Source organism: Puntigrus tetrazona, chromosome 25 (genome assembly GCF_018831695.1).
Source record: "Puntigrus tetrazona isolate hp1 chromosome 25, ASM1883169v1, whole genome shotgun sequence".
NCBI classification, from domain to species: Eukaryota; Metazoa; Chordata; class Actinopteri; order Cypriniformes; family Cyprinidae; genus Puntigrus; species Puntigrus tetrazona.
The window spans coordinates 8,292,309-8,311,375 of record NC_056723.1 but is presented as its reverse complement, the minus strand read 5'-3'; the positions used below and the strand labels follow the sequence as shown (position 1 = coordinate 8,311,375).

General features: G+C 38.1%; 1 long non-coding RNA gene across 2 annotated transcripts in view; it reads left to right on the top strand.

Moving 5' to 3' along the window:
• The window catches only part of LOC122331220, a 98,101-nt gene that overhangs the window by 40,508 nt on the left and 38,526 nt on the right, over positions 1-19,067 (top strand). The gene's annotated exons all lie outside the window — the stretch shown is intronic.

Here is a 19,067-nt window from a genome sequence, read left to right as displayed (position 1 = left end):
CATGAATATATTTCAATAAATTGTCATGTTTATATTTTAAATACATTTATAATATAATTTATATGAATATAAATACAGACATGTAAATATTTTATTTTAAATATATATACTGTATATGTTTGCATTTAAATATAAATATGCTTGAAACACACCCATATATTAATTGTAATATATTAATTATTTTGAATTTCTTATGTTTCTTATGGTCATCAAGGCTGCCTTTATTTGATCAAAAATACAGGAAAATAATATATTGTGAAATATTTTTACCATTTAAAGTAATGGGTTTCTATTTTAATATTATAATGTAGTATTATAAAAGCTGAATTTTCATCACTCATTATTTAAGTCACATGAACTAATTGCTCTAAAAAAACACTATAATTTTCCTTTTTGTTTCCTTTTATATAAATTATTTTAATAATTAGTATCTATGAAATAATGGTTGGTTGGTACCAAGGATTTATACTCAGTTTATATTATTTATTATAATATAGTCATTGGCTCATTCTTAGTATTGTGAGGATATTACAGTGTCTCTGTTGGTGTGTGAGTGTGTACAGGATAGCTTGTTGAAGTTCTTTTGGGACCAGGATTCTCCGTCGCTAAATTATTCCAATCTCAACCTGGACCTTCCAAAACGGCCCCATTCCATGTCTGCGTGTTCCTCTCCTCCTCTCTCCGCTATATAATGAAGCTCTGTGTGTATCGGTGGTTTTTGAACGCACATCAGACAGCGGCACACATACAGCTCCATATGTACTGGCTCTCTCCTCCAAACCACATCATATTTACAGTCTAATGAGAACTGCAGTCAGGCAGCCCTGCTGTCAGAACCCAGCCAAGAGTATGCACTAGTGACTGCTCCAAACAAGAAAAGAATCCCTTTCACTCTACCATTGTGCACTCATTTTTTTTGATTGCATGGAGAATGAGCAAAGGCATTTTCTCAAAATTATTGGAACCAGGCGTGCCTTCATGTGGTTTAGAGGTTCTCATCATTGGTTCTAAAAACAGTGAGGCACGATTGCGTTTTAACCCCTTACCTGTCAATCAAATTTTCTGCCCTCATTAGGTTTAAAACAGGAGTGTCATTTAGCACATTAACTGTTAATTAATACAGTTGATTAATAATAATAAATATAAAACAATGATATCATAATTTTTAGCAATACAAAGTGGGAATACATTTATTTATAATGTTACAAAGGTTTCTATTTTAAACAAATGCTGTTTATGTATCATGAGTTACAGATATTAAGCAGGAAAAACTTTTCAATATAGATAATATATAATAAGAACCATTATAAAAGGAGTATCATCAATCATTAAACATCTAATATCGTATGACAGTGAAGTCTGGAGTAATGATGTAGAAAATGTATGTAATAATGTAATAATATGTATACATTTAAATCAAATAAAACTATGCAGTTGTTATATGAAAAGTTCATTTGCAAATTTTCAAAAATCATGTTTTTTCATTGTGCTTTCCAATGAATCTCAGTCAAACTGCAGTTGGGTAATTCTGATTTGGTTAAAAAATAACTAATAAATACAGCTGACTAACACAATAATAATCATGATAACATCATAAAAAAATGTTTTTTAAAAAATGTAAAAAGAAAATTGATTGACATTTTCCTTGATTTGGGAGAGAGAGAACTACATACTGTTGAAATATGTTTTGTGGTCATGATTCATAATCAGCCACTGTAAAGTTCAAATTGAGCACTTTGTGCAAACGAAATGGTCCATAGCAAGCACAGAGATGAAAACTGTATTGTTTTGTGTTTGCGATAAAGCATTTTGGCACAAGAGCTCACATATGCATGAGCCACGGACAATTAGCCTACCGGGTAGTCGAGGAAACGATGTTGCTTTAACGATAACGATTCCAGACATTCCTGCAATTATCAAAAAGGCATATAAAGAAGTCTTGCTGATTGCCTAACCAGATAGCACAGCTCCAGCCAACAGGTTGGATGCATTTGAATGAATTTCAATTTAAAATGAGTTCATACATAGATGGACCTCTGAGATACAAGTCGGTTCTGTTTAAGTGTTGGTTGATGGATCCAACGACTCGAGGAATATGTTGTCTGAATCAACCATATTTGATGAATGACTTATTTGCGGTTATGGATATTGAATTAATATAGCTATAACCACAAAACTCATCACATTATCAGAGCAGAAAGGGTCACTTCCATGCATAATGTGGTGCTACTATTCCAAAATTAACAGCTGTGCTGTGTTTTAAGATTTTTAGAATTTTGACTCATTTGTCAACTAGACGCCAAATTATGAAATGCAATTAATCCTGGATTATTTCTGTTATGCTGTCATATTGTTGGAGAGCAGCATTACTGCTTATTATTATTTTTAACAGTCCGGTGCTCAACAGGCGTGTGAGCGAATGCAAATGATTATTTTGTGAATTTTTGAATTTGGTCTTAACTTCCTTTTCTGTGTTTATTTGTCTGGGGGTTAAAATTTTAGGGGAATTCTGAATTGCAAACCTATTTAAAGAGTGCCTGTCTGACTGTGTGTTGTTATGTTGTCATGTCACCTGCCCTTTTGCCTAACCACATCTTAAACTGGCAGCTGCTACGAGTCTGGAACTGACTGAGCGTCAGTCAGTTTGTCCATCTGTTGGCTTTCTATGGTGCTTTTACCATCAGTCGCCAGTGACTGGATGGCAACTGCAACAGAAGGGTATTTGTGGTGTTACCTAGATCAATGCATGATACTATCTACTATCTAGAATCTACTTGATACCATTATGATCTTTGTAGAGGTTTTACTGTGCTTCAGAGTTGAGCCTCAACACATTGCCTGGAGGTTTCTCGTGATCCTGAATACCTTGATTCGCTGGATCAGGTGTGTCTGATTAGGACTAAAGGCTACACTCTACAAGAAAGTAGCCCTTCAGGAGCAGTTTTGGACACCCCTGTAATAGACCTTAGTCAGGTTAGGTGCCATTTTAAATTTAGCATACGTAAAAATGAGGCTGTGAGGAATAGACATGATTGCCTTACATGGCACACATATTGTATAAAGGCCCAAAATCCCATAATTTTCTTCATTTCCAAAACTGCTTTGGATTTTTTTTCTCTGAAGTTATTTTCAGAGAGATATTTTATAAATTGTTCAGTTAAATTAAATACGGTAACAACCTGACTGTAGCCTATACATTTTAGATTTCTGGTGCTTCCATGGATTTTCCCAACTGGATCTGATAGTTATGGTTCACATTGCAATAAAGTCATTAGTTATCAATCTAGATCCATAGAGCTTGACTATATCTAGACATTTTATGAGCAAAATCTAGATCTATAGCTGTTAAACAATGACACACAAAGCGCTGCAGTCTTGTGTAAGGGAATGCCTTTTTTCTTGAAGAGTACAATAGTCTGTAGACGAAGAATGTCAGGGGAAGTGGGGCAGAGAGATTGACACTTTCTGAAGGTCCTTCAGACAATACGTTCTCTGAGGAAGCTGTTATGCAACTAAATGTACTGTTTCATAAATGTGCCCCCCAAAATATCTCATATCAAATCACCATGAGGTATTTGAGTGTAGATTAAGAAAATAACGCTCAAAGAGCCGTATTATTTCTGTCAACGAGAGCTCAGCAGACACAAAATTTAGTATTCAGCTGTGATATTTGCTTCATAGTTGGCTGGCATTTTGAGGGCTGCACATCAAAATAGATTAGAACTACTAAAGCATTGTGATGTCACACCATATACTGACAATGAACAAAGAACATTCATGAAGCTCTTCACAATGAGAAGGTTTCACTGGATACCCTGTGGCTTCATTGAGTGAGCAGGTGGATTCCGTTTCTGAAATAGATGAACATCCCCGCCATTATTTCTCTAGCTCACAAAGGTTATTTATGGCCACAGACAGATTCATTAGCCCCTTTGTCGCAAGAAAAAAACTTTGTCTTCTTAGTCACTTGCTTTTGCCTTTCACTTTCTAAAGGTGGTGAGTTAAAAGTCTCAACCAGTCGCAATGCAAGTCTCTCTCATACCGCAAGGCCTTGCAGAGATATGAGGGGATTTCATGCTGTTATGAGAAACCTTATTTTTTGTTTTTATGTGACTGTCAGTTCCCATCATGAGTGAGGGCCTCTACTAAGACTATGCGTCTTCTAAGGATCACAAAAAGACAACAGTCCCATCAGAAAGGACTTTTTAGACTTTTTTTTTTCGTCAGGCGTTCCATCATGGCTTCCTGCAATGTCATGTGTCAGAACAACTGTATAGCGAAATCATTTTGCAAACATAAACACTGCAAACTCAGCACAACACCCATATTATGAAATTGACTTAATTAGGAGATGCTATAAATAAGCTTAAAGCTCGTAGATCTACACTCGGCTGCCTACATGCACGCCCACACATTCTACAGTTCAATGAGTGCATCAGTACAGATACAGGGACTTCCTGTATGCATTGAGCTTCTGTGTTTGAGTTTACATATCTTTAGAGATATTCCGTTGACCAAAATAAATCCAGGGCTCTATAATATGGATTAACTGATGCTCTGAGGCCAGTTTGAGAGAGTTTAGGCCAGTTGAAGGAACTGTTACTTGGCCTGTTGTGCCACATCATAACATTTGTTGATTATGTTTAGTTTTTCTATTGATGTATTGAATTAACTGTGTAACATGTTTATGTAAACTGCAGGAAGGCATCAGTTAGAATGTTTTGGTGAGGCCAGTAAAAACGTTGGCAGGGCAAATGAAACTTGAACTGCTGGCTTAACTGGATTATCGATGGATAAAAATGATGAGGTTACTGAAATTGATATTTTATTTCCTTGACAAATTAAGACCCATTGTAGAGCCGAATCACGCAAGAGGAAATGCTTCTGAAGGAGATGACAGCACTGTGTTCACCCATGTCTTAGGTATATGTCGTCGCCCTCTAGTGGACGGAGGACTTCATGATGGTTTTCTTGAGCGCTTGTGAGAGTGGGCCATCTTCCCGTTGACAATTTTGCAACTAACAATCACATTCTTCCTGCAACTGTACTTAAGTTGTTGAGAAATGAGTCCCATTCAACACGATTAACCTCATTTGTTGAATTTGTTGAACAAGGATCATATTTTGCCATTAGGAAAAAAAGATAAACTGAATGCTGACTGTAAGAGAATGATCTATGTTTCCAGGTCTGGACAAGCATGAGGAACAAAAATGGATTTCCTACGGGAAATGCAAACAGTCACTTGACATTTCGAAACAAATGCTAAGTGTTGCTGTCTAAGCGGCTTTCCAGGAGACGCATAGCTGGGCTGGGTCCTGTTGGAGGAGAGAAGAACGAGAGAACGAGAGAGATAGAGGTGAACAGAGAAAGAGTGAAAGAAAACATGAGGGAGAGCCATGCGGTTGGATGGTATTCTTGGGAAAGTTTGCAGCTCTTGCAGTATCTGGAGCTCAGCTGGGGACAAATACCACATGGAATCGAGAGGAAGCCTGCAGAAGTAGAGAGGGCCTTCTGGAGGAATGTTTCACTTCAAATGGAAAATGTTTGCAGCTGTTTGCCATCGTTTAATGTTGAGTTATATATGGTATCCCCTCTGATTCTGAATAAAGAGACTTCTGTTGTCACCTGGACTTTTTAGGACATCATGGTGTAGATCGTTATTTTGTAGAAGGTGCATTGTGTTGAAGGTGTTCACCAGCTGTAGTGAACTTTTCCAAGTTTTTCAAGCTCCAGAAACAAACTTCAAACAAACAGCATTTTGGCCTGATTTTGTTTGAAATTGCATCACCCCAGATCTTTAGTTCTTTGGTCTTCAAGTTCACTTGAAGTATGATGGGGGCCATCACAGTTGCCCTAGGGCAAATTTGTGGGTATCTTTTCATCTTAAAGGGACAGTTCACCCCAAAATGAAAACTCTGTGATTTAATTGCTTATTGTTATGTTGTTCCAAACCCATACAACATTTGTTCATCTTCAGAACACAAATTAAGATATTTTTAATGAAATCTGAGAGCTTTCTAGCCCTACAAAGACAGAAAAGCAACTGAAACGTTCAAGGCCTAGAGATGTCATCATTAAAATAGTCCATGTGATATCGGTGGTTTAACCATAATTTTAAGAAGCTATTAGAGTACTTTTTGTGGGCAAAGAAAAGAAAAATAACTTTATTTAACCATTACTTCTCCTCCTTTCGTCAGTTTTGGTCAAACTGGTCTTGCCATGTTGACCAGCTTCTGTGTGAGCAATGAACCGTTTTCGTTTGTAAAATCTCACAGAAATTCTGCTAAGGTGTCTGCACCTTGAGTCTTCTACTTGTCGGGTGTGCTGGCCTTTTTTCTGCCCTAACAGAGCTTGACCTGACCTCTGGCAAGCTTCAGGTACGGATTCCTTAAGAAGACGCTACCTGCTTTCACCGAGATGCCAACCTTAGAACTTGGCTGGGCGAACTTGGCACGGCCGTAATGTCATTGTACTCCAGCCACTTATTGTGAAGTTCACCTCGAGTCCATCTATTTTCATCGTTCAATGGCTCCTCTGTTCTCCGTGGTTTATAATAGCCCCGCAGTTTGGATGACAGCAAGGTGTGGAAACAGTTATTGGAAACAGTTTTCCAGCGGGCGCCTTCGCCTATGCCTGCCCCGAGAGGTCTCGCAGCAGAAAAGACCGGCCTTTTCGGATCTGCTGGAGGTTTGTTTGTTGTTCTTCGCTGTCATGTTTTGTGGTTATTGTTGTTGATGAGCTAATGCCGTTTCATCCTCACACATGCTGGTGGTTAAAGCTCATGGACACTTGTGTGAGAAAAACGAACAATGCGGCAGGCGAAAACTTCGCCGTTGTTGTATTAGCCAGTTCGGGGGAAAACCCCTGAAATGATTACATTTTTCCCTTCGAGTAAGTGTGTGTGCATAAATTGTACACTGTTTTTTCGTGTCTGAGTGTCTTGGTTCCTTGGTGCGAGGTATGTTGTTCTTGCACCAGTTGCCTTTCTCCTGATGACGCCACCCTGTTGGAATTCGCCTCCTTGTAGTTGGTGTGTGTGCACATGTGAGGACACACACCCCCATACATAAAGGGGAGTCGGGTCCCCCCAGAGCCCAGGGACTCAGAAGACCCCTCTGTTCTGCCCCTGCTAACCAGGACCATTTGCTGCTGTGTTTTTTCTTGCCCCTCGTCTCCTCCTTTCTCGTTTTCTTTCTTTCTTCCTGCCTGTTTTCACCCGCTCCCCTTCCTGTCTGGGTTATGGCAATTGTACATAATTTTGTTTCGGGATACGGCGGAGCGTTGCATGTGTGTGATGTGGGGCGCGCGGATCGGCCCTCCAGAGGCCATAAGGGGGTTCTCCTCAGTCTGATTGATGGGGGAGGTGTCGCCTCTGTTCGCTCATCCATCACATACTTTATTTGGGTTTTAGAGAAGAGGAAAAGGAAAAGGGAGGGTATGAGGGGGTCTTCGTCCTCCAAAAATATCAGACCGGTGAGCCCGCCGTGCTTTCTCTACCCCCCTGAGCCCATGCAGGAATAGACGTCTTACCCTTGTGACCCTGCACCATTCAGCAGTCTCAGCACTGGCAACAAAAGACAGATAAATGTGGCCCAGATAGATTTAAAGCAGATTAGGGAGCAGGTTCCTGTGTTCTGTAACTTTCTATTCTTTCCTTAGCTGTGAGGAGCAGTAGAGGAATTTTGGGATAGTTAGTGGGCGCGTTGGCTTTGTGCAGGAGGTGTCTGTTTTGATGTGCTTCCCGTTTTGACCCTGACAAACAGACTGTACTAGTTCTGTCAGCACTGCTAATTAGGTAGCGTCTGATGTATTCTCATGATCCCAAATGTTTTGCCACACCTGGTAATGGCTGGAGAAAGAACATGTTATAAATATTTCTATAACAATAATAATGATAATAATTATAACAGTAGTAGTGTTTTTAATTTCAAAATTAAGTTGAATAGTTCTTACATTAATATTATTCAAAATTGTGAAATAATAATAATTATATATATATATATATATATATATATATATATATATATATATATATATATATGTATATATATATATATATATATATATATATATATATATATATATATATATATATATATATATATATATATATATATATATATATATATATATATATATATATATATGTTTTTATAGTATAACAGCACAACATAAAAATGATGAGGGAAAAGAGAAATAACAATAAATTTTTCTAAACAGCCGTAATAATAAGATAAATAATAAAAAGAATTCTAATAAGATTAAGAATAATTTGTATTTATTAAATGCCTTTTCCACAGCTTAAAATGGTTTCACAAACAAATATGTTTATATTTTATGTGTTATTGTAAAATTATAGCCACCTGGCAAGTAATTCTGTTTTATTTACTTGATTGATTTTTCTCTCATATTTGCATGTTTGTTGTGTGCTAGTAAAAACACCTGCATGAATGTGTTTAACTTCAGGAAATATAGCAGGATTGTTTTTTTAAAACGACACATCTGCTTCTAAAGATCTATGAATAACTGCTTCTAAAGATAAATAACAATGAATAACAATATCGCAACTGTTTCCTGTCTATTTGTGTAGTTTTTAAATGCTATTGAAAAATATTCAATCCTTCGTTTTTCTTAAAGGTCGTGTAGTGTCACTGCTTCTTGTTGAAATGACTTTTCCTTTGAGCTTACATAAATTATTCTGTGATGGCAAGGAAAATAATAACCAGTAGCCAAATTTAGGCATTGTTTTAGGAAATGCATTTAACAGTGATTAAATGCTAGCTTAACTAATAAAGGTTAAGCAGTAGTAAAATATCTTTCATAAATATAAGAATAGCTATAGATATGTTGGTTTACCATTGATATACATTTGAGATTATTTTCAGCTTCCGTGTTCTCATGTCAGCACTCTTCAAGCTCTGTAGTTTTGAAGGGGAAAAAGACCGTTATGTTCTCAGAATTTGAGGTTATATCTCACAATTCTGAATCTATAACTCGCAATTGTGAGTTTGTATCTTGCAAATCTGAGAAAAAAAGTAAAAACTGTGAGATGTAAACTTGCGTAGTCAGAATTGAAAGATATAAAGTAACTCACAATTGCGAGTCATAGATTCAGAATTGTGAAATATAAACTAGCAACTGCAGGACAAAAAGTCAGAATTGTATGATAAAATATAATCAGAATTGAGAAAATATCGTAAAATTCTGAATTTATAACTCACAATCGTACAAAAAACATTTATATCTTGCGATTCTGACTTTTTTTTGACAATTCTGACTTGAGTTTTGAGTGAAAAAAAATACACGTTCTCAGAATTGTGAGTTTATATCATGAAATTCTGAATTTATAACTCAGTAGCAACTAGTCGCATTATTCAGTGGGAGAAACGGGCTTCCATACATGACAAGAGTAGAATATATCGCTTAACGTTCATTGTTTGAATTGCTTACATGATCAGCAAAAATAGTTGTCTATGAAAGAAATACAAATTGTATGCAGGTCACAGGTTTTTTGCGTTTACAATTGAGTCTTGTTTCGATTTAAACACAACTTTTTGATTTAATTTTCAACTTGTTTTTATGATTTTTACCTAAGTGTCTTGAGACCAGTCAGCAACATCTCTAGCAAGTCTGTATTATTCACGGTTGACTTCGTTAAAACAGAGGAAATAGATTTGAGTTTGAAATGCATCATTTACCCTCTGTCAAATGCTAGGAATGCACCCTTTGAACTGTCCGGGGCATCGTCTTGACTCTCACTGTCCTTTTCTCATTTTTATTCATTTTCCTCTCCAGTCTCTCTTTGTCAGAAAGGCTGGTGTTGTCAGGCAGCCAAGACGCTCTGATATCCATTTTGCATGCTTGTTAGAAAAAAACACGGTTATGAATATTCAGGGCATTCAGCTATTTCAAGGAGGGGGAAAAAGATGGAAGGTAGCAAGAAAAAAATGTAGCTTTGTTCTTGTTTTAAGTGCATCAGTCATGGAGGGGAGTTGCTCAGAGGCAAACAGCTTACTGTAAAAGTCTGCGGCGGAGGGAGAATGGCAGCCTTAGATTAGGCATGGTCTCTGTTTGAGGGTCCCATACTGGACTGGAGGATGTCTGGTGCCGCTGAACCCCATGGCTTTAGACAGGCGGGTCTCTGGGGAGAGACAGGGTTACAAGAAGCTCGCCTGCTATGACAACATTTATCATCACCTACTATGTAAAGCAAAGTGTCGGTCAAAATAAAACTGTACTTGTTGGAAAAGTGCATTAGCAGATAATTCCATGAAGATAGCAGAAAAAGATCTTCGATTTCAGATAAAATATTAAATCTGAAGACTTCATACCCATTCAAAACAGAATCTGAACTTATTTATAAACAAATGTAGCTTCCAAAAATAAAGATTTGCATATTTAATAATTAAATTGCATGTTTAAAAATGTTAATGTTAAGGCAGAAATTACCCATTCAAATTTACATTTCTATACGTTGCCATATTATTTCTATAATAGATTTATCTTCATAAAGCTCTTCATCTCATTCAGTATATTCATCTTAATGAGCTTAAAATCTCAAAAACATTAAATGAAAAGTAAAACTTTTCTTAAGTTAAAAAGTGTTTTATTTAGTTTCTTCATTTATTGTTGTAGTTTTATTTTATTGCAATAGGGATTCATTTGATTTATATCCATCAAGGGCATCAATATATATTTTTATTTATTTATTTCACATTAACCAGCATACTGATATCATTTTATTTTATTTTACTGGAGTTGATTTAATTCACATGAATCAGTACAAAGCACCATGCTGTTTCATTTTTATAGTTTCATTTTGAATTAAATTTTGTTTTATTTATAAATGTATTGTAGTGGTGTTTAATTTGTACCGGTGTTCAAATCCTGAACTATCAAATACATTTTCTACAATTTTTTTTGCAAATTGCTAACAGCTAATGATCACCATGTATTTTTTGTGCATGGAAAATAGCAGCTTTAATGTTTTGATGATGTTCCACTGGAAAAAAGTTTTAAGTGACACGAGGGTGGGTCAATGATGATACAATTTTCCACTGAAATGATCTACAAAATAACTGAAATGCAGTGATACTTTAGTAATAGCGCATTGTATTGAATGACTGGTTTCTGCCACAGCGTTTTTGCACAAACACTTTTTTACTTGCTACAGTCTGTGGACTTGATAACCAAACATACAAATAATCTTTCCAAACATCTGAAAGGCCACTCTTCTAGTAATCCAAAAAAAGTTTATCATATTGCTGTGACTGTTTTGCGAATGCCACAACCTTCTGGAACGTTTTCCGTGATATTATTAGGAAAGAGCACTTATTGGCTTGCTGGACTTTGGCCTGTACGACTATACAGATAGCTCAGTATATTTTTGGAAGGCTTCTGAAGGAGCACTTGTTGCCTCCTCATCCTACGCAGCGCACTGGACCCTGATCCTTCATTATTCTCATGCTCTTTTCCAGCTGTCTCTGAGCAACATTCCTCTGTTTGCCCCCTCTCTGTAACCGTATCCCCCTGAAATCTCTCTGGGAAGTCATGTGAAGGATGAAGTTCCACCTCGTGTCGTTGTGAAGATGCTGAGTTTTAACTACCAGGAATCAGGTTTAAGACAGTGCCAGGAGTTGCCGTCACATGCCTTGAAGCCTCAATGCCAATATTTATATGAACTGCGTACTTCACACTTGGTTCGCTTTCGAGTTATAAACAACTCTTGACGACATCCTGTCATATCATGTATCAAAAGCCCCAGTCCTACTCGACTGCACTGCCGGGTGAGCTTGTGGCTAAGGAAGAGAATGCTAAACACGATCTTTATCCAAAATAACCGGGAGAGGTTAAGAGGCCATGTGCTCTACAGACTGCAGTCAACTCTGTCATTATCTGAAGCTTGTTATACGCATGGGCCACTTATGACACCCCGCAGGGCTCTGTTGTGCCTCGCCACACCAACAATTTGCCATGAGTCACAAACGTGCGGCACGCTGATTTCCTGCGAGAAACACCACCGGGACGACGTAGCAGTGGGTGACGGGGATACGAGCGGACAGGAAAGAGACCACATCATAAGGGGATGTTGCTGTGACTCACCGCCTCTGGAAGCATAATGTTTATCCAATAATGTGAATGAAGTCCTCTGGGTTTTTAAATGCCTTGATCGCGTTCAAGCTGTTCGTGTGAAGTTTACATTAACCCTAGATTAACCTTTTAAAAAAATGTAATAAAAACATGGTTTGGTATTGTTTTTTATGGTAACTTAGTAATACAACAACATTTTTGTTTTGTTTTTTATTTTTAAATAAATTATTTTTTTTACATCATAATACTATTTATTTTTTAATTGACCTTTTTTAATACATACTGTATATAAAAAGGTTTTTGCACATTTGGTTACGTATGGTTACATATGTGCCATATTTTGTTTGTCACTGTAATACAATTGTATTCATTACTATATTGGAATAACGTTATATTATATTTAATTTAATATAATTTAAATTGAATTTAAATGTTACTTAACTTTATATTATCTTTTTTATTAACAGTTCAGGTTTATTGTATCCACTGTGAATTTTATTCTATTTTATTTATATGTAAGTATTCTATGTAATTATGTATTATATGAGAATGACAGCATAGCACTCCGAAAAAGCTGCATCTTGGCTATCATGTGATTTTCTATACTTTTTTTCACAACATTTTAAGACCCCTGCATTCTATTCTGTTACACTTGATATTTATAATACATTTTTATTAAGAACTCTTTTGCATTATAGTTTTATTAATCATAACATTACAAATTATTTTTATTTATGTACATATTTATTTTATTTTTAATTTTATTTGTTAATCATTTAATATTTTTTTAAATATCATTTAACATATAAATTTTTTTTTTTTATCAGAAAACTCCCAACAGATATTTAAGCCACTCAAAGCTGTTATGAAACATTATTTACACCATATAAACTGTTTATAACTAGTATATGTTATATAATATATAATATATAATGGTAAGAAGCAGGGAAGTCTTCTCGACCACCGTGTGTGAAATACATCAACAAAGTAATACTAGAGAATTTCTTCACATCCAGTTGGCTTGCATGCTCTCCGTTTCTCCTTCCTCCTCTGTCATGTTATCTAGACAAACAGCAGCTCTCAGCATGTTAGCAGGAGAGCTCGAGGTAAATGCTATTTGTCAACGTTCCTGCATCAGTGCCAGCATTAGGGTGGGCTCTTTCTGGTGAGCCCTGCTCAAAAAAGCCGGTGTAGTAAGTTAACGTTCTTGAACAATGCGGTGGGCGGGAAAACAAAGCAAGGTCTGAACGGAGAGCACACCTCAGAGACTATTAACAGCACAGTTGGGGTCCGCTAATTGCTAGAAATAACTGCAGAGCTTGGGAATATGCTCCAGTCTGCCGGAGGGAGCTCTGAAGAGCAATTTTACAATTTATAGTGTCTTGCAGTTCACTTTTGAGATCTTCGATATTGGTGGCATCTGCATGTAATTGAATGGTTTTTATGATGGCTTCGTCTGGAACAAGATGATTAGGTTATCTTTTCTGTCTCCCCCTTGTGCCCCCGTGTCCATGCCGGTCGTTCTTGATGGCTCTCTGGGGGCTTGGCGCTTTTCAGCCAGGGAGGAAATGAGTTTTTCCATGCTCCTGCGTGTCGGAACATTTATCACCGCCATCATCAGGAACTGCAGCGCAGGAAAAATTGGCTTGGCGTAGGATCTGTCACCAGAACCTCGATGTATATGACACAGAAGTATTTACTCCTTCCTCTGTTCACCACTGAAATCATGACCTTATGTTTAATTGTGTGAACTAGCAAAGAGTTTAACCTACCATGTCGCTTAAATCCAACATGGTGACAAAGCAAAATAACAAGACAGACTTGTAACACAGATCAGGTCAATTTTAAGAAGACAAGAAATCAACAGGTTTTTAAAGTGCCCCTATTATTCGTTATGAAAGGTCATATTTTGAGAGTCTCAAGCGGCAGGTTGACATGCATGCAAGGTCTAAAAACACTTTCATTTTTTTTATAACATGCCTTTATTTTTGCCTTATTTGTACCTTATGACTCCCAAATAATTTGCTCAATGTCTCATTTTCCAAACCCCTCCAGTGATTGGTCGATTACATTTAAAGCAGTGTTTGTGAGACTCCTTCTTTGAGAGACAGTAACTTAGTGCACTTTCAGATCTAACACTTTGCAGGATGTTTTCATTCACTGCATGAAAGCTAATTTTCAAAAATCCCTAATGGGGACACTTTAATAAAAACATTCCTCTGTTTACGTTTTTGCAAAACTCCAAAAACATACCAATACATAATTTTCATAAGCTGAAATGAAGCTCATTTTAAATTTATTTTTCTGGTGTAGTAAACTTGCTTGGTACAGAGCTCAGATGCAAGTCCTGTGAAACATGAATTATGATGAAATAGTGAAAATGGCATGGCTGCTTTTTTTTTAATCTCATGTTTATATTTGTTGACACTATTATTTAGGTTTGTTTTCCAAACAGCCACAAATCGACAACCAGCATACTAAAAACACTGGCAAATTCACATTCATCTGTTTTGTATAAAATTTAACGCTCTTGTATCTCCACGCACTGGGCATTTTACAGAAATGCTGCCACAGGCATGTTTTAACAATGTGTCTGGTGTTAAAAAAAAATCATATTTGGTTGCACTCAGTGGGTCAGGGTTCGAGACAAATGGAAAACCGTCAACATGGTGCCATTTCAACAGATATTTAACGCTGTTTGTTATTGAGTGTGAGCCACATCAGCGTTTTTATCCCTTTTTACACTTGGTCTCTTCAGCACAGGATAAATGTAATACAGGTGTTTGGCTGTGTGCAAAAGATGTCCCTGAACGTCACAGACGAGCCAGGAAGGCATTGTGGCAACGTGTTCATCAATAGAGGGGAAGTGTGTGGCATGTAGAATAACAAGAGCGCACGAGGCCGAATAGGATAGTCTAATCGTGCTCATTCTAAAGGGACAAATATATCTTATTTCAGGAACAATGCTAAAGTGTGGTCACGCCTGGATGACACACAGGTCAATTGTTTAATTCCAGGCGAGAATTACCTGGTTTCCAAAGGAAAGGCATCCTCTGTGCAGCTCTGGGAAAGTGATACATTCTGCCAAGTGCCACGATCACCGCCCAGGTCGTTCCGGAGTCAGCAGTGCAGGCGGCACGGGGGGATTCCAGCGGCATCAGCCCGGACTATTCTTATCAGATATAGTTCAGACACAAAAGGAAAGGGCGGTATGTTAATAGCAGTGTCTTTGTCACATGCCCAAGAAAGAAACTTGCCCATCAGAAATAGCAACAGGAAAGGGAAACAAATACTTTGCTTCTGGTCTGGATTGATCTAGACCCAAGAAGAATGAATTGCATCTGCCAATGGTGTGGTTGATTTGTTATTGTTTTTGTTATTACGCTCAATTCACTAAAAGAAGTAAAGAAATTTCGAAATTTCTGAGTGTTTAGTTGTATAAGATTCAGGAAGAATCCATAACTTGGTGTGCTTTCATTGGAACTGTACAGTAGTACTGCGCCACTGTAATCCAGAAGTTTTTATTTTGTAACACTTTATAACAGTGGTTTATTGTCCCCTATATGGTCACGAAGTGGAATTTGTTTTAGCTTTTCAGATGCCTTTTCTTGCAGAACTGTATTAACTAATTTTGCCTGCTGCACTATACATAATTTCTCTGCAATTATATGTGGCGCTTTTTTTTTTTAGCAACACCATATGAAACTTTGTAAGATGCCAAGTGTAACGCTTTTGCTGAGTACTGATGACTGAATCTTCCTCTGGAAAAAAGCTAATGGTTTGTCCACAGAATTGGCAAGATGTGTACTTAAATGTCTTTCCAAGTTCGCTGGTTTCAAACTTGCTAACTTTTCACCGCATATTATGTACATCGGTATTGCAGTATGAACTGCTGATGAAACTAAACTTCAAAAAATCATCTTCATGGCACAAGATTTCTGCTTCTTCTTTGCTGGGCAAGAAGCACCGTTCGCATGCATCACCTCCGCTATCTTTTCTGTAGATCTCTGATGCGGCAGAGTTGGGCCGCTGACAATGTTTTCTCTTCATTTGAAGAGGTCTCTGTCTCAGGGAGTCTTTGCCTTTTAAAAAAAAAAAATTCTATATGGAACTTTTTAACTTCGGCCTGCTCATATTAAGACTCGCTACTAATATAACTCTGCTAACGCCTTTGCACTTTGCATAATCGCAATGAGAAGAAAATGGCCTCTTCAGTGACAGCGCTACGTTATAAAACGTGACTGCATGCACGTGGGGGAGGTGATGGTGATCTAGTAGGCCTATTTATTTTGCGCCTATTTTAATGTTGTGTTAAGTGTGTTTCTCTCATAAAGTTATTATCATTGCTGCTGTTGTTATTGTTTTACTATTTTTAAAATTGCTTTATTACTTTTATAACATTTATCTTAAATCATTCCGTGTCCCGTTATAACGTGCAATGAAATGATTTGATAATAAAGGTCTTACAGAAGTGAAACAATATAAGGGAGCATAAATGACCAAAAAATGGTCAACTAGGGGTAAACTATCCCTTTATCAGAATTGTAAACTGTTACCATTTATTTACATTACTCTGTACTGAAAGAGATTTTCAGTGGATAAACCTGTTGATAAACTTGGCAATCCCAAAGTGTGGAATCACATAGTATTACAGTTTACTGCGCACTGTCACCGTTTTCAGCGTATGCTTCAACAAACAAGTATAGCTGCTGCCAGAGCAAGCTCATAAGTTAATGGCTCGGAACACATGCTTATCCTGACCATCAGCTCAACAAAATAAACTCAGTCCCATGATTATTAGTCAAATAATGCATTACATACTTCCAGATAAACTCTGAATAGCCAGAATCCTCTGATTCACTTGTACCATTTTAATATTGACCTGTACAGGGATGAATCATGATGGTCTCTCTAATAGTAAGTGTATTATTTATTCCTATGTTGACAAAGGCAAATTTTCAACAGCCATTACTCCAATCTTCATTTTCACACAATCTTTTCATAAATCATTGTGATACGCAGATTTGCTAAAGAAACGTTTTGCAGAAACCACAATATATTTTTTAGGATTCTTTGAAGTTCAGCATTTACTTGAAATGCATATTTTTTGTAACATTGCAAATTTCCTCAGATTTTTATTTTTTTATTTTTTTATTTTTTTTAAAGTATGGTATAACACTCTAAAGATGATGCATCTTGGCTATCATGTGTTTTTTTTCCACACTTTTTTCATTTCACGACCCGCTTCACACCGTCTAGCTTCAAAGCGTAAGAACATGTCTAATGTAAAAGCCTCCTTCAGGCAGCCCACGACTTGTCGATTTTAAAAAGCTTGCCCTGTAGCACATGCCCTAGACCTGTAGGAGTTTCTTCCATTCTACTTTAATTTGGAAAAATAACAGGTATAGCAGATTAAGCGTTGCAATGTGATCTTTGTTCCTCTCGAAGACAAATGAAACCGGGTCCTCTATAAAAACTTCCCAGAGTGTTTGCTTTCTTTATGACTCAGCATTGTCTGACCCATGAGATTAACTTTATATAGGCCCAGACATTATTTTTGGCATTTTCCCGGCCTACTCCTCCTCTTCCTCCTCCTCCCATACAGGTTGGAATTCCTCCAGGAAGGCCGAAAGAAGCCTGGCACTTGCTTGCAGCTTGTAGCCAGGCTTGGGCAGCTGGGATCTGGAGGGAGTTCCCCCGCGGTTCTGGAGCACTCTGGCACCAATCACACCCCCTACATCAAGCCTGTACCACACACCCCGCCTGCTCCCGCTCCACCTTCTTCTGCTCAACACAATACAGAGGAGCTCTGTGCTTCTGTACACCCACGCCATGCACGCATAACACACACACACACACACACACACACACACCGAGGAAGCTGTAAATGCGATTCAAGGATTCAGAGCAGAGCTGGTGGAAAAGTGCAGCAGGCACCCCTCGGTTGCCTCCTCTGCTCTGTGTGGCACTTGACACAGGCGCTTTCGCATAAGCTGCCTATTATTCATTGTTAGTGGCGAGACTCTTCAACACACTTCAAGGTCTATTCATCTGCAGAAACAAGTACTGTACTGGGTATCAGCGCTGTGGAAACGGTCCCCCCCTTTGCCCTTCCAAATTCGGCTACCGTGCGATATGCGGCGCTAAACTGGAGCTGTTTCTTCAGCTGGAATCCATAGCGGTTTCTTCCCTCCAGGAGCGTCACGGCACCTGCAAGGAGTCGCCGAGAGTTTTGGCAGCACCGGTAACGCGCCTTTAGCCCCGCCTACCTGCTGAAAGGCGGCCCGCTGACACCCTCCTGATCGGTTGTCTGGGGTTCTCAGCAGCCAAAAAAGCAGTAAAAAAGGAATTCCTTCCTAATGGTCCATGAAAGCTGTGATTCACCACTTATTATTGTTCGAGCCCTGGCGAATCTTTCCATATTACCTCAGCATTGTAACCTTCAGAAAACCTATCCGTCACACTCTAGGGTTTATTTTCACGTCGCGGCCCCCTCGTCCCACTGTTCTGACTTGCTCGGGCAGATCTGCGGAATACAGTCGAGTAATCAATGGCCCAGAAAGCCCTTCCAGCTGGACACTTGTCATTGGTGATGGAGGAAAACCATGACAACCGGCCGCTTCTAAAGGACCGCTGGCGTTAGGGAGGTCAGTGGCCTGCCACAAACCCCCTCGCGAGTAAACAGACTTGACGGGGAAGGGCTCTCAGACTTGGACTGTGTTCTTTTCAATAATTGTGCTCATTGTTCTCCAGCCACTGTCGGTTATGGTCGCAAGCTGTTTGGTAGGCCCCTGTCTGTCTGCCACCCCCCTACGCTAGCAGTGGTAGTGTTGCACCCTCTTGGGTATCTGCCTGCGCCAGGCCTGAGATGCCAGCTCAGTGACCCTGATGCCCTGAAACTGATGTGTCAGACAGTGATAGTGTATTTGTGCTTAGTAGAATAAAAATAAAACCCATCCTTTTGGCATGTTTAATTA